Genomic DNA, 12,130 nt, shown 5'->3' with positions numbered 1-12,130 from the left:
GCATCAGTTGTACTGGTGAGACTTAATGGGAACTTGTTTTCTACACACTTTTTGGAAGAAAGGATGTGTAGGCCCCAGATGTGGGTGGGCCTCTCTGACAGTCTGCACTAACGTGTCATGAGCCCCTGGAAAGGAATGCTCACAAAGACAGCCTGGAAATAGCAAAATGGATTTAAAGCAACAGCAAGCAGTATCTTGTAGCCTTTTGAAAAGACAATAGGATAAATATCATCAGAAGTGAGAGTCAATAGGCAGATATTTATTTTCAGCTTGAAATGGGATCATGTGCTACATACACATCCAATGTTCCTCATTCAGTAGGATATTAGGGACATCTTTCTGAGTCTGTACATGTAGAAATACTCCATCTTTTAAAGAGCTACCTCTGCTATTAGAATATTCCATAATTTATTTATAGATTCTCCTATTGATAAATATGTAACAATAAATATGATAAAATAATAATAGCTTACTTCTCCAGAGTATTTGCCATATATCGCAAGCGCTATTCTACAAGCGCCACATGTATTAACTCATTCTTCACAGGAACCCTATTGGGCAGTCTATTATTATCCACTGTTTGCAGAAAAATTGCTCGAGGTCACATAGCTCCTAAGTGGCAGAACCAGGGTTTAACTTCACCTGGTTTGGTTCCAGTGCCCATGCTCTTAATTTATTTTTAACATTTTGCCCTTAAAAATTAGGGTGCAGTATCATCCGTGTGTGTAAACTGCATGTACTCTCCTTAGCATATCTGAGGGAGCGGCTGTTAGAAGTGAGGATAACAATTCACAGCGTTGCCTTCATTTCTATGAGGATTATGGGAAAGCCCTAAATGGGCCCTGTCGACCAGCTGCACCAGTGGACACCACAGTTAGGAGTGTTAGAAACCAGCATTTTTTTTTTTCTTTTCTCTATCATTTATTTTTTATTTTTTAATTATCTGTTTTTAAAGTTAATAGATCACACAAAATGTTACATTAAAAAGCATAGGGTGTTCCCATATACCTCACTTCCCACCCCCACACTCCCATCATTTTTTTAATTGTATTTTTTTGAAGGTACATACATCACAAAAAATGTTACATTCAAAAAATATAAGAGGTTCCAAAATACCCCCCAACCCCCTCTCAACCCACTCCTCCTATATCCACAACCTCTTTCATCAGTGTGGTACGTTCATTGCATTTTGTGAATACATCTTGGAGCAAGGCTGCACTACATGGATCATAGTTTACATTGTAGTTTACACTCTCCCCCAGTCCATTCAGTGGGATATGGCAGGATATATAATGTCCAGCATCTGTCCCTGCAGCATCATTTAGGACAACTCCAAGTCCTGAAAATGCCCCCACATCACATCTTGTCTTCCCTCTCCCTGCCCTCAGCAACTCCCATGGCCACTTTCTCCACCTGAATGCTACAATTTCTTCCATTATTAGTCACAATAGTTCCATAGCAGAATATCAGTAAGTCCACTCTAACCCATATTGTATTCCTCCATCCTGTGCACCCTGGGATGGTGATGTCCACTCCACCGCTATATCGAGACACCAGACTCAATATCAGAGTAAAAAAGAGTGGACAAGCTGTACAAGGAAACCATGCTGATGGAATTGTCAGCTAGGACAGGCAACCTACTGTTTCTCTGAATGATGGACCACAAAGATAATGACAGCTCTTTAGGAATGGGAATAGGGAGCCATTTCCCTCAGCGGAGGTAACTTCAGCCATAGGACCACATGCCGTAGTAGATGCGGCCCCTTCCCTGGGCACTGGTTGCTTTGGAGGCTACTTTGAGGCTCCAGGGAGGGCACCCTCCATGCAATTTCAGGGCTCGCTGCTTTGCCAAGCCTGGGCAGGCAAGGCAGCCGAGGATGCGCTGCCACTCTTTCACTACCCATGAGAAAGCAGTCTTCCCTCAGCCTTTGTTTTCATTTCTGGCACAGTGCAGGGCAGAGGGAACAAGACCACCCTCAGGGACAGGTCCTCTCCTTCCTCTTCCGGTTCACTGACTTCCGGTTTCCTGCCCCTCCCCATCGTTTCCCTCACAGTGCCTGAATTTCTTGTTTTTAAAGGACTCTAGTAACCCAGTTAAGACCCTCCCTCATTAAAGTGGGCCACATCTGAGCTAAAGATAACACGTTACAGTGGTTCCCTCCCACAGTGCAAGGGTATTATGTGATTTTTTGGTGTATAATTATCCAGGCACTGAGTGGGCCAGCCCCGCGCTGGACCTGGAGTCTGAGGAGGTGCTGGGGGCTGTTCTTCATGCTCTCCACAGCGAGGAAGAGGAAGGAAATGGAAGAGCCACATCCTCTGGGGCCAGGTGGCCTCAGCTGTGTTCCTGCCCCTGAGAGGAATAGGAGCTTCGTGGTCCACCCAACCCAGGACGACAGAAGAGGTCACTGGGGTGAGTCTGGTCAAGAACTCGGTCATCTCCATACCTCTGAACCGGTGCTTTGTTTGCGAGTAGTGGCCAAATGGTAGACTGCTTTACTGGAAGATGACAGGCCTTGCCCAGCTGTACCCTTTAGAGAAAGGAAATTGATAGTAGATGAGTGATCAATTAAAGGAATGGGTGCTGAACTTTTCCTGTACATCCAGTGTGATGGGAAGACGCGTAAATACAGAGACTATTGTGAGACGATAGATGATCAGGTTCAAATGTGAGTGGTAGAGCACAGGAAGGCAGTGGACACAAAGCTTTTGCTCAGCGCTGTGTGTCTGTTGGGCGGTTGGCTTGTTCCGATGCCCTCCTAAGGGTCTCTGGTGGAACTACTTGAGTTATTCACTGATCATCATTGAATCAGAATTCTGTGTCTTTCCTGCAAAAAATGGTCATTCCTACGGCACCTGAGAGCCCCATTCCTGGGAGTGTCCTGAAGGTTTTTAATATGATGGTTGATCAAACATAGGCATTGCCCCAGACGTTTCTGGAGCAGTGTAGAAATCTCCTACCATGCATTCCAGGTGGGTGACCAACTTGTCCAGTTTTCCCAGGATTTTTCCAGCTTTAAAACTGAAATTCTCACATCCCTGGAAGCCCCTCAGGCATAGGTAAAATGATGGAGCCTGTGCGCAGTCTATTGTTTTTGTTCCTGGCCAACAATCAATTTTGCATCTGAGGGATGAGGGCATCTGCTGTGACCTTGCTGTTCTCACAAGTTCAGTTTCTTTTAAGCCGAGTCCTCTGAACAGTTGCCTGGCCCTGTCACTTGGGAAAGCATCATATTCTTTAATAAACTAATCATCATGTTGTGAGCTTTTTCCCTCCACCCCTCGCTCTCTCCATCCCTCCTTCCCTTCCTTCCTGACTTCCTTTTATTCCCTTTTTCTCCTTTTATGAGTTTACGGTTTGTCTTTTGTTTGTACTCGTTCTTTGTAAAATGCAAACTCTTGTTTTTATGCATGTATTTTAATTTCCATGACTGGTCTGCTTTCATGCTGCCCATTCTGTTTCTCGCTTGTTTTGTGCCCAGAATGATGCTTTTCACACCCATCCATCTTGCTGCGGGGCACCCTTGGCTTTAGTTTCCTCATGAGGCACATCTACCATATCCTACCTACTCACTCTCCTGGAACTGGCCGTGTATTTTGCTTCCAAATATCCATTCACATGAAGAATGCTGGGATTGGCATCTTGCCTGTGCCCTGTGCCCATTTGCATGAGGGGTTCTGTGGTATATACACCTGGAGGGGGGAGATTGCTATGTAATTAAATTGTACTTAATTAGAGTAGAAACTGCCAGACTCTTCTCCAGGGGGACTGAGCCAGGCCACATTCCAACCAGTAAGCGGTACGTGCAGATGCTTGTATCCACACAGTCCCAGTAGTTCTTGCAATTACTGATTTGTCCTAGTTAATACTTGTCAAGCAGTGTTTTATTTTTGGATTAATTTTCATTTTGTAATTATTACTGAGTTTGGGGATCTTGTCATGTGTTCTAGCCTTTGGTGTTTTCTATCCTGCACCTCTCTATTTCTATCCTTCATGTCTTTTTCTTTAGAGGTTTCTCACCCCTTGATATTAGAGGGCATTATTTATATGATCTGTTGAGTAATTAATTCCTTGTTAGCTTTAGCTCTTACATACATAGGACATGCAATTTGAAATCAGTATGTTCATAGATTTTGTGATCTTCTTATCTTACTGCTGTTTTTCGGTCATGTATGACTCTTCTCTGTCTTCTGGCCTCGCTCCCACCCACTGCTCCTTCCATGAACTTGATATGGTACTTCCTAAGTGAGGGGCCCTGTCCTTGGTAGTAGTAAGGCTGAGTGCTTCGAAGACGGGCTGCTTAAGAAGATCTCCCTATCCTAGTCGGGGGTCAGGGAAGCCTTTCCCAAGGAGGTGACAGTTGAGCTGAGAGCAGAAGGTCTAGAGAGAATGAGCCAGGGGAGTGAGACAGTGGGTGGAGGTGGGAAAGAAGGACTTCGGGGGAGGCACTGGAAAGCCGAGTGGCTGGGTGGCGAGAACACAGGGGCATGGGTGAGTGGGAGGGCCGGAGAACCCTGAACACATGGGGAGGAGGAGATTTCCTTAAGAGAAAGTATGAGAAAAATGAGAGCCCAGTATGGGGCCACAGGACTCCAACACTGAATAGTCTGGTAAAAGACAAAGATGAGTAATTAGATTGTACTGAAGTAATAGCCAGAGAAGCAGGAGAAAACCTAGTAATATAATATCACCCAATGTTTTGAAACAAATGGTGGTGTGTCTCCTTTTGCGTGGGGGCATAGAAAATGCAGGTGTTTAGCTGGGCACATTGCCGGGAACAAAACCCGGCATCTGTAAGGAGGGAGGGAGGAACCTGGAAGTCGAGGAGCAGGTCTGTAACGAGAAGGGACATGGAACCTGAAGCTGATATTTTTGTTTGTTTTGGAAGCTGAGAAAAAGGGTGAGGCAAATTTCAGATTCCTGGCAATAAAGGTAAACCTGTTTCCTGCAGACCTGTATATTTACAAGAAACCTGGGAAATTGCCTCCTTTTTCTGCTCATTTTTGAGAGTTTGTGTGCGTGTGTGTGTATATTTTTAAATAGTATGTAAAATATACCTGCTGCATGTTATTGGTTTTTGAAGAACTGGGTTACTTTGCCTTTTCAATATTTTGTAATTTATTTCTGATGAGTTGTGCCATAAGAAATTTTCAATAAATTAATATAGTCAGTGCTAATCAGAGATGCAGGGTAGACTTTGCAATATTTTTTCCTGTTTGAAGGGGTATTGTTCTAAGATTATTTCATCACATTTCTTCTGAATATGGAACTTATAATTTAGCACTGTGTTAGTGCCATTAAAAACAAAAGTCCCTAACTGCTGTGTTTTAAAATGTCTGTCACTGTCATTTAGCTGAAAGATTTAAAAAATGTCTAAAGAGGCAGGGAAATGGAGTTATGTAATTGTGCAATTTATATACTCTATAATTTTAAAGATAGGTATAATTTCTTCTTAATTGACAAAAATTGTGACCCTTTCAATCCTAGGGTTCTAAATCCATAAGTCCTTGTTTAAGGAATTAATCACTCCCTCCTCTTTGTTCTCCGAATATTTTATTTTGGATTCTGGTCTAGCGCTATGCCAGTCTAGTCCAGTAACTGCAGCTGTGCCTCTGGTAAGGCTCTCTTTGCAGACAGGGGGCTGCCTATGTCCCAGCATGTAGCACGTGGCTGTCAGCTTGGAAGCACACATTTAGTGTCTGTTGACAAAAATTAAATTTGAAATGCAGTATAAGAAAACTTGCTTCCTACTTCTAGTCTCCAGCAGTGATTTCTGTTCGCCCTGTGGCAATATGGTTGCACTTGCTCGTTAATAATTATACTTGTGTGTTCTCTCTAAATAGAAAATCAAAATCGTTCACAGCAATGGTGCTTTGTTGGGTTTTACTGGAGAAGCTTCCTGCCTACCCCTGGGTGGGGATGTCTGGATCGATATTAGGCCTTATTTCTCCAGAGGAAAAAATGTGGAAAGTTCAGCTAGTGAAAGTGCTCATTCTGATGGTTTGGGTTTGGAATTGAAGACGACTGAGATACTGTAGTTATAGTTTTAGTTGGTAAAAATGTAGAAAGGCGCTTTTTCTCTGAAAGTTTGCTGAAGTCTTGCTTGTCAATCAGATGACCCCCACTTCATATGAGTAAAATGCCAAGCTGAATGCCCACCGACTCAAGAAGTTCTTCAATGGGAACGGACTTTGGCCCAGTGGTTAGGGCGTCCGTCTACCATATGGGAGGTCCGTGGTTCAAACCCCGGGCCTCCTTGACGCATGTGGAGCTGGCCATGCGCAGCGCTGATGCGCGCAAGGAGTGCCGTGCCACGCAAGGGTGTCCCCCGCGTGGGGGAGCCCCACGCACAAGGAGTGCGCCCGTGAGGAAAGCCGCCCAGCGTGAAAAGAAAGAGCAGCCTGCCCAGGAATGGCGCCGCCCACACTTCCCGTGCCGCTGACGACAACAGAAGCGGACAAAGAAACAAGACGCAGCAAATAGACACAGAGAACAGACAACCAGGGGAGGGGGGGAAATTAAATAAATAAATAAATCTTTAAAAAAAAAAAAAAAGAAGTTCTTCAAAACCCTTGCCTCCTCTCACTCACTCCGTGCCCATTTCTCTCTTGCTCACAATTTTTAACTGCTGCTGCTTCCTTGAAAACATGAATCTCACACCCATCTCAGCTCCTTTACTCTGCCTTCATGTTTGCCCGACTGGCTTCCCCTGAGTCCTCAGGTCTTGGCTTAAACTGGCCCTTTTCAGAATGGCTTTCCCTGGCCATCCCAGAGAGGGCCCCCACCCCAGTACCCTCCTATCCTGATTTCCAGTTTTACTGACATCAGAGCTCTCATCTCTATCCCAAACACTCTTAGATTTTATTACTTCCCTATCTATTACCTGTGTTGCCACCAGATTCCAGGTATTGCAAGAGCAAGAACGTGCCAAGAGCTCACCCTGGATCCAGCACCCAGACCAGTGCTGGTGTGCTATAGGGTGACCCCCACCTTCAGAGCCTTCACCCAGCAGGGGACTCATGGACCATGGTCTAGACTGATAGCCTACCATGGAAAGTAACAAACTGGTGTTTTATGTATGCACTGGACAGACCCGAGGGCCACTGCCAGTCACCCCTGCCTGCCACCGGCTCTCCTCCCTTTTTTGCAGTTTCCTTCCCTTGAGTGGGGATGAGACCTGTGACCTTCAAATTCCTTTAAACAAGTGTATGGCAAAGGGGATGGGGCATTGTTCCTGTTTTCACAAGATTCTGTGTCTTTGTATCTCTCTTTGTCTCTCCCTCTCTCTCTACCTCTCTAGCTCATCTCTAACTGTATCTCTCCCTCTCTGTCTCTCCCTCTCTCTCTTTCTCATCTCTCTATTTCCATCTCTCAATCCCAACTCTATCTCATCTCTGTCTCTTTATTTCTCTTTAGCTCTGTCTAACTCTCTATGTCTGTGTCTGCCTCTATTGATAGATATAATCAGAGCAAACTCACTTGCCTACTGGTCTTGAAGAAATGAGCAGCTGAGTTGTGTACCTCCACCTGAGAGAGACACCTGAGAGGAAAGGGATGGCTTCTAGGCTGTGAGAGCCTCAATCCTATAACCACAGAACTAAATTCTTCCAACAACCCCGTTTTTGCCTGGAGAGGACCTTGAGCCCCAGCCAACACCTTGGTTGGAGCCTGGAGACACTCTGAGAAAAAGACCCAGCAAACCCGTTCCTGGGAATCCAGACCCACTGAAACTCTGAGTTAGTAAACGCATGTTGTATTTAATTTTAATGCAGTGACAGGTAACTAATACAATATAATTGTATGCTCATCCAGGCATTATTTATTAATTCAAAAGTTAAAATCCCTCATTCTTTTCCTTCTTTTTTTGGCATCAATGTATTTTTCATTTTGTTTGATCAGGAGTTTGAAGATTTCAGGAAGACGGCTTTTGTTTTGTTTCATTTTGAAAGGGTTTATTTGTTGGTAACACTGCTTAGAAGATTTGTGCCTCACTCTTTCATTTCAGTCTAGATTTATTCCTGCTTGCTGGCCAACTTGTGACCTTTCAGTGCTCAATAATTAATTGCAATTTTGTGTTATTAAAGATAGCATCAGGGGAAAAAGAAAGAGGGATGATTTGTATCTAGAATTGGAAATGAAAATAAGCAGCTGTTTCTAATAATTTCATACAGAAGAAACTCATTTTATGGGGGTTTCATGTTTCAGAAAAAAAGCTACATTAAATTTCATTATGTAGCGTGGCTGAAATTCAGAAGAACAGATATAACATTTTTCTTGTGGAGCAGGTTAATATAGCACTTAATAGGATTTGCTGACTCTAAAAACAACCATGAGAAAATTTCATTTATCCACATCTGTTGTATAAATTTTACTTATTGTTAAAATTGTTTCAGAAGTTTTATTGCAAATACATAGCATATAAAATACTATAATATCTGCAGTAAAATATAAAAATAGCTGAATATGGGCTTGTCTATGTGCATGTATATGAAAAATCTAGCTCATCATGGCTTTCTATTATATAAAACAAACACTAAATCTCAGGCTCTGAATCTTTTCTCTATTGCAGAGGTATGCTTAGTTAAGGAAACAATATTTGGGACTTCTTTTAGACCTAAAATTCAAAGAGCTTTGAAATCATCACACTCATTCTTTCTAGAGAAAGCATGAACGAACTGAAAATCAAGACTTCCTTTAGATCTATAGAAGAATTGTGGTCACAGGACAAACTTCCACCTTAATATCTAAAAGACAGGGGAACACATAGAAACATAGTCAAGATCAGCTTGCCTGGATCCATAAACCTGAAATGGTCATTTAATGAATTGCTGGAGGCTAAGGGTGAATCAGCATGAGAGAAAGAAATTCCAAGGGGCCCAGTGCTAGGGGACCTACAATTTTGTGGAGTTTTCCTCCAGGAACATAGCCATATGTTGGACTGTCAACAAAAAAAATTACAAGCGAGAGTGGGTGTAGCTCAATGGTTTGAGTATCTTCTTCCCATGTATGAGGCTCTGGGTTCAATTCCTAGTACCTTCTGAAAAACAAAATTACAACAAATGCTGAACAGCAAGAAAAAACATAGCCTGAGGATATAAAGCAAACATTAGTATTAGGCTCATTTAATACATGGATTTTGTAATTATCAGCAAGAGCATTAAAAATAACTCTAATTAATATGTGTGACAGTTTGATGCTTTTCGTGAATCCCAGAAATCTTCCTGTTCTGGAGTTAATCCATTCCTGTGGATATAGGACCCTTTGATTGGATTGAACGCTCTTTGGGGCCCTTGATAAGAGTACTTCAGTGAGGCGTGACCCAGGGTGAGTCTTGACCCTCTTGCCAAAGTCTTATATTCATGGGAGAAACATGAAGACACACAGAGAAAGAGCTGTCATATTACCCTGCCATGTGAGAATGGACTCCAGGATCACCTACAGCCACAGAAAGACAGAGAAACTGAGAGGCTGAGAGGCAGGCCAGAGGCTGGAATCAGTGGTACAGGCCAAAGCTGAAGCACCTAACCATGGAGGGAATGTGCCCAACTGCTCACAGCTGAGCTCAGAGAGAAAGTGGCCAGGAGGAGAAGGAAGAGACCAGCTGCCATTTTGCCTTGCCACATGGCATGCATCCAGGATCACCAGCAGCTGACCTTTGGTAAGACAGCATCTCTGATGATGCCTTGATTTGGATATTTTAACAGCCTCAAAAATAGATGCTTTTAGCCTAATAAATCCCTATTAAAAAACCAAGTTATTTCTGGTATTTTGCATTGGCAGCCTTTGTAAATAGTGGAAAAACATACAAGATGCAAGGACAGATAGGTAATGAAACAGAGATGGAAATTAAGAGTGAAAAAGAAATGCTATAAATTTTAAAAAATTATTGTAATGGAAATGAAGAATGCTTTTGATGAACTCATCAGTAGATTGGACAGGGCTGAGGAAAGAATCAGTGAGCTTGAAGATAGGTCAATATGAGCTTCCTAAATTGAAATGTAATGAAAGAAAAAAATGGAAAAAACCAAAAAGAGAATACCCAAGAACAGTTGGACATTATAAAAAGTGATAATATGTCTAAATGGACTATCAGAAGAAGAAAGACAAAGAGCAGAATAAATATTTGAAGTAGTAATGGTTAAGAATTTTCTGAAATTAATGACAATACCAAATCACAGATCTAGGAAACTCAGAGATCACCAAGTAGAATATATACCAAACACACACACACAGCTAGGCATACTGGAAGAAACCAGAGAACTCAAAGACCCAAATTATACATGAATAATGGTAAGAATTACATCCAGAATTATTCTCAGAAATCATACAAGCAAGAAGAAAGTGAAATGAACTCCTATTGCTGAAAGAAAAACAACACCTTCAAAGGTGAAGGATAATTAAGGTGTTTTCACCATATAGAATATTGGTGAGGATGCAGAGGAACAGAGATTCATTCATTGCTGGTGGAAATGAAAATGGCATAGTCAATTTGCAAGACCGTTTGGCAGTTTCTTGCAAAGCTAAACATATTCTTACCATGTGATCCACAAATACCACTTCTAGATATTTACCCAATGGAGTTGAAAACTCATGTCTGTGTAGAAACCTGCCAGTTAATGCTTATAGCAGCTTTATTCACAGTGCTCAAAACTGAAAGCAACCAAGATGTCTTTCATGAGGTAAATGGATAAAATTACTGTGGTACATCCATAAAATGGGGTATTATTCAGGGACAAAAAGAAATGAGCTGTCAAGCCATGAGAAGACATGGATGTACAGTAAATGCATTTCTAAAGAAGCCAGTCTGACAAAGCAACATAGGGCCTGATTCCAATTATGTGGCATTCTCAAAAACACGTGGCTATAAAGAAAAGTAAAATGATCAGTGGTTACCCAGGGTTTGTGGGAGGATAGGAGGGGTGAATTGGCAAAGCACAGGGAATTTTTAGGGCAGTGATTTTGCTATATGATGCTATACTAGTGGATTTATGACATAATCATGTATTACTATTGGTTCATTAATGATAACAAATGTACCTTACTAATGTAAGAAGTTAGTTGGAACTCGCTGTACTATCTGCTCATTTTTTTCTCTATAAATCTAAAGCTGTTCTAAAAAGTAAAGGCTCCTAATTTAAAAATGCAATGGTCATTTAAAAGATAGGAGAAAGGCACTGAAATTTCAAAGAATTAGAAATGCCTACCTATGTCTTGCTATATTATTAGCTTCCAGAATGCCATACCAATGTACTTTCCTAGCAACTTCCCAAGTGACTATAAAGGAATGCAAGCACTTACTGTAGATACGAAATTTTAGAATTTTTGACTAGCTAGTTAAGGAATAGAGGAACAGCCTTTTCACCTTTTGTCCTGATAATAACCAGCATGCCATGAAGAAATTAATAGATAGGACTCAAATCTGTAGATTTCAATTACATTCCCTAATTAATGTCAGGGTGTTTGATAGTAGCCTAGTGAATAGTTGGTGACTGCCTACTGTCATTACCTACCTGCTTATCTTCCTGCTGTGATGAAGTACAGCATTCAAGAATACATAGTTAGAAGGTTTTACTCACCACTGCTGTACATATCCATAGTAACAAGATCAGGATCCAGAGAATGGGATCAATTTACTTTACATGAAATCAACATATAAATTAAGGAACTTTTTACATTTCTAGAAATTTTTAATCTCCTTATTCTACACTTCACTAGAAGTAACATGACTTTTTAGTGCCATTGCCTTAGAATTTTTAAAAAAAGTTCATTCTGAGGGGTTCTAAGAGCTAATCTTACCACACTTTTTTTTTTTATAGATGAGGAAATATAGACCCAAGTGTTGAAATATTTTTCAGTCAAGTTTTCTTGGCATGTAGCTATTATAAATACTCTTGACTACATATTATAAGGAACCTCACTGAGAGCGGCTGACCATAACAAGGAGGCCTGGCTCTGCTGCTGCAGATCAAGTATATTGTACCTGGCTTCTATGTAATTGGCTTGCTCCATTCTCTCATGCTTGCAAGATGGTTGTCATTGTTCAAGAGTTCTCATTGACATCCAAGGTAGGCAGAAGTAAGGGGGAAGCACCAGTGATGTTTTTCCCATTTATCCTGAGAATAAAACCTT

Source organism: Dasypus novemcinctus, chromosome 19 (assembly GCF_030445035.2).
Source record: "Dasypus novemcinctus isolate mDasNov1 chromosome 19, mDasNov1.1.hap2, whole genome shotgun sequence".
Classification (NCBI taxonomy): Eukaryota; Metazoa; Chordata; class Mammalia; order Cingulata; family Dasypodidae; genus Dasypus; species Dasypus novemcinctus.
Note: the sequence above shows the minus strand (reverse complement) of the source record.